Here is a 5,219-nt window from a genome sequence, read left to right as displayed (position 1 = left end):
CGTGTGGTCGAGGAAGGTGTTACTTTTTGCTACGAAAGAATTAGTCACCGAAAGTTAACATTTGGCTACGAATCCGTACTTAGTCGGCAAACGTGACATTTCGGCCACTAATTTTTTAGTCACTAAAAGTTCTACATGTAAATTTTAACTAACTATTAGAGACTAAATATTTTGGTCACCAATAGAATACATTACTTTTTACCACCAAATGTTTTAGTCGCCAAATGATACCCTTTTTTTTCCGTGACTAAAAAATTTAGTGGCCAATAGTTTCTTTATCTCATTCTCAATTGTTTTAGCTACTAACTATTTAGTCACAAAAAATTTTTTGGTTATGTTTTTGCTACTGAATTATTAGTCGCCAAAACATTTGATTACGTATTTGGCTACCAAAATATTTGGTGGCCAAATACTTTTTGTTTTTTTTTAAAAAAAAAAAAAAATTCTAAACAACCTGTATCCATTTTCAGTACAACATGTATCCTGTATAACCAATATAATCCATCAACGCTAAATATATTATCAACCATTCAAGCATTCAACAATGTGCACACATTTTAGCTCCAACCAACCAAAACATTAATATTGAACGTCCAATTCTATATATAATACAAATTTCATACGAACCAAGTCTAATTCAACGTCAATAATTTCATTTCATACATAATACAGGACTAACCAAATTAATTAACAAAAAGGACATATGTACCACAACCTAAATTAGCATATATGCTAATTTCTACCATGTCAAATTAGCTTATATTTACCACACCAAAAAAGTAATTTGTACAAACCACTATATATACGGGTAGATGTATAAAAACAATGCCCTTCCGTACTTGTCAAAAAAAATCATATCCACATTTGTATGTCTAAAACCATCTGCAAATAAAAAAAAATTTCAAAAGTTATGTTTATGGCAATTAAAGGGGCCACAGTCAACAAAAGCAGTAAACTATTTTCCCAAAATATAACCGTACATAAACTAATAAGGAAAGAGTTAAGCAAACTATAGTTTAAGATGGTAGTACCAAAATAGTTGCCCACGACATGGGCATTTCATGTTCTACCACATATAGATGAGAATTCTTTCCTGGATTTGATCGAAAAAAATTTCAAAAATATAAAAATTTCAAATGTAGTATTAGGGCATATACAATGTATATATATAGATGATAATATTTTAATTTCAAAAATGCTTAATATCTCTCAAGTTGGACATAAGCAAATCTTGCTGCTATTTGCAACAAATCATTGCCAAAGAGATTGATGGCATGAACCATTAGCATAAAATTTATAGGACTTTTTTCTTAATAAATCAAAGGAGTGATTTCTTAAGATTAATTACATACCATAGTGGAGCAAATGTAGATGACAAATCAAGAAAAGGGTATGGCCACCTGTTGCAAATAGTTACAGTTATAGGAAATTAGAAGTGAGATTTTTGTAATAAAAAGAAAAGAGTGTTAAAAGGGAGACGAGTTTACCAAAGCGAAACGCAGGCATGGACGATCCATTTTAAAATGTACATAAACAGCAGCCCACAGGAAAAAGTATGCAATTCGAAACCAAGGGAACCGCTGGAAGAGAAAGACAAGTCTAAAAGATTAAATTGTGAAGCAAAATAGGAATTGAAATCAAGATAAAAGAACTGCAACATACCAAGCAATTCAAAGCAGTGTCACCGAGCAGAAAAACAACATTGATGGTATGCATATTTATAATCAACTGCCATGTCAAAGATTAAGCACACTATTTAGAAGACAAACAAAAGTTTTGATGATGAATCTTATGGATTTGCATGATATCAACTTTGCACCATATGGGTTTTACTCAAGGAAGCTAAATGATTTAGAAATTGACACATAAGAGGTTGATTTCATGTAGTTATATATATATATATATATATATATAATGATATTAAAGGTTTTATGTTATTGAAACAGAAAATACCCTGCATCTGTCCAAGCCCATGTTTTTACCTCTTCATTGTATTTGTTTCTAAAATCATGGAAAACGAAAGCAATATACCAAAAAGGATGTACTACACAGAGACAACCATATAGACATTATTAGTTCACAACTTTCATTTGTTTGTCTAACGTACAATGTGAGAGATCAAACAAGTTCCTTGAACATTCAAATCTACAAGTTTCATTCAATCTCAGGTAGATATAGCTATGCAAATTGGGAGCTCAAATCTCACATTTGCAAGAAGAAAAAAAATTACACATTAAGCACAATTTCTAAGTTATAACTCAAAAATTAAAGTAAAATCCAATATAATGGCCAAAGGGACCATTTAGAAAATACATGTACATTAAAGTAACAAAAATTGGACCATCCACTTAAATAGCAACGTGTCTAAGTAATACAGGGCATGCTACACAACCATTACTAGCACACATTTGTTAACAGTTAACTACAAAACCAAAAGAAAGAATTGTGCTCATTTTGAGAATTGTGCTCTGTTCCCAGCAGAAGGAAATGCGGAAATGGCATGAAAGATAGATTCCATTGGGCATTTTGTTAAAGACTATATAATGTCAAAAGGGTTAGAATTTCAATACACAATTCATATATTTCTATACACTTTCTACATATTCGAATCTACTTTTTACACATATACCCCATTAGATGGGGTGGTTAGCATTTCCTTTTTTTGGAATTACTTTTCCTAAAAGAAGATACCCTCAAAAGCTCGACGAAATGCCATTGCTTCTGCCTTCTGCACTGGATCTCCATAGCCTGTATCGTTTACAGGAGCAGTACCTATTGACTCCTTATATATCTTATCAAAAACACAAAACAAAAGTGAAGAGCAACCAAGGTCAGTTCCCTCACACACACATATATTTTCCTATTGAGATTCATAAAAATTAAAAAAACAAAAAAAAGAAAAGAAAGGAAAAGAAACAGGAAGGAGTGAGAGAGAGAATTGGCACATATTTTAAAAAAAAACAGTAATAATGTTGAACAATCTTATCCATGCAAAAGAAATAAATAAATTTATATTAACACGTTATATAATAGTTTTTATATAAAGACGTGGTTACAATATCTAAAAGCCACCAACCATAAATTATTTAAAACCCATTACATTATTTCTTGACATTAGAAAAATGGACATAACAACCATAAATAGGGTAATATAATAAATAAATAAATGAAAATCTGTCAGAAAGTTCCAAGAACACATGCATTTTACACAAATTTGTCAGACAGTTCATAAAGCACAGGTGCATCTTACATAAAGATGCATTTCAGTTCCTTGAGCCCTTGACCTAAGATGAGTTTTTTAACTGATTATATATGCCCTTTCATGTTTCTCTCCTCTCATTCCTTCTATCCACTGAGAACAGGCACAAACTGTTAATAAAGGATAGACAGACAAAAAGACAAGGATTCCAAAAACAGCCCACTTAAAGCCCATCATTAGCCAATAAAGGAGCTCTTGCATAGAAAGTCATGTTTGTTAGAAGTTTTAATTTTTAGGAGTTTCTACTTTGGTTAGAATTTCCCTAAATTTTAAGTAAAGCTAGGAGTCCTTTCCAGGGCTGCTGTCTAGCCTGTTATTAGTTTATAAAATTTCTATTGCAAGAAATGCCATTGGTTAAATGTATAAGAGCGAGTTTGATAAAAGTAGGATATGTCTATACTTTTGACAATCATGTTAAACCAATCAATCAATTTCAATCTCCCCTTCAACTATATGCATGACTTTGTAATGAATGAGATAAAAACCAATAAAAAGGGACTACTTACTGAGTATAGAAGTAAAATATTCAAGTTGTACAGAAACTTGGGCAGTCCACAAGATAACCCCAGAAGGCAAACAAGATGTTCAAGTTTTCCGTTAATAAACTATTGGAGAAGACACACAAAATCGATTACAGTGGCAATGCAGTTTGTTGATACATTTCACAACAACATAATGGGTAAAGATTAACACAATCAAGTAATTGAAATCAAGTGTTGACTAAATAAAGTTGAACATACCCTGCATTTCACCTCAGTATGCAACTGTCACAATTCTTTGAAGCATATATACAAACAAATAATGAGCTTATATGCTTTGCACACATATTAAGCTAAAGAACCAACACAATTGCCTTAACAGCTAAACTTAGCACTGCCCACAGTAGATGTAAGGTTCATATATGCAAGTTGAACATTGCCGACATTTCACCTTATTATGCAACTGGAACAATTCATTGAAGCATATAAACAAACAGATAGTGAGCATAGATTCTTTGCACTCTTTTAACATAAAAAGTGCCAACACCATTGCATTGCCTAACAAGCTAAAATAAACACTGCCCACCATAAATATATGCGCCATATATAAAGGAAGAGAAAAGGGAGACCTCGAGAGCGCGTTTGTTGAAATGGAGCTTCCTTAAGCGATTGATGGTGTGAAAGACATGGCCTTTGTGAATGGAAAATCCGTCACCCATCTAGCTCTGGAAGGCAGACCCAACAGGCTCTGTTCTTGGGAGCTCCTCAATCCTCCAAAGCAAACTCTTTGGTTTTTCTTCTTCTTCTTCTCTTCCTCCTTCGTGGGTCGAAACTGAAGTCTCATTCTCAGATGAATAATGATTATGAGGGGGGAGGGTGGAGAAGCTGAAACTTGAAGAATGGAATTGGGTAGCGGCAGAGAGAGAGATTGAAAGATAACGAGAGGGCAAAATAGAGAGAGGACATACCAGGGGCAATGCTCCAATGGTGGATTGACGGTGGTGCTCGTGTGCGATGGCAGTGATGCTCCCGTACCTGACGACGATGGGGACAAAGGCGAGAGAGAGAGCTAGAGGAGGGCAGAGGCGTGAGAAAGTGAGAAAGAGAGAGAGAGAGTCACAGAGTGAGAGACAGACAAACGTATAAGAGTCTGAGCGTGTGGAAGTGTATTTGTTAAACCTAGTTTATTTTCTTTCCTGACCAATTTTTGTAGTCGCCAATAATAAATAAAGATGTTTTCCCGACTAACGATTTTAGTAGCCAATTAATTTTCCCTCTGAAATTTGAAGTCCAATTTTTAAATTTTTTAATTATAATCGCCGACTAAAATTTAGTTGCTAAAACTAAATTAATACTGACTAAAATATTTTTAGTAGCTAAAGATTATACATTAGGGACCAAAAAATTTTTAGTCGCCTATAGGGTAAGTTATTAGCGACTAAGTCATTTTTAGTCGCCTATTGAGTAACCTTTTTAGCTAC

General features: G+C 33.4%; 1 long non-coding RNA gene across 1 annotated transcript; it reads right to left on the bottom strand.

Moving 5' to 3' along the window:
- Window positions 1–579: 579 nt before the first annotated feature.
- On the bottom strand, window positions 580–1,757 carry LOC114282703 (uncharacterized). The gene is made up of 3 exons (XR_003636338.2): window positions 1,488–1,757; window positions 1,353–1,400; window positions 580–882 (listed from the first exon to the last, which is right to left on the bottom strand). It is a non-coding gene; the product is annotated as an uncharacterized LOC114282703 (long non-coding RNA).
- Window positions 1,758–5,219: the final 3,462 nt, after the last annotated feature.

The sequence above is a fragment of the Camellia sinensis genome, chromosome 5 (genome assembly GCF_055761805.1).
Source record: "Camellia sinensis isolate YWXY chromosome 5, ASM5576180v1, whole genome shotgun sequence".
NCBI lineage: Eukaryota > Viridiplantae > Streptophyta > Magnoliopsida > Ericales > Theaceae > Camellia > Camellia sinensis.
This window is presented reverse-complemented; position numbering and strand designations above follow the sequence as displayed.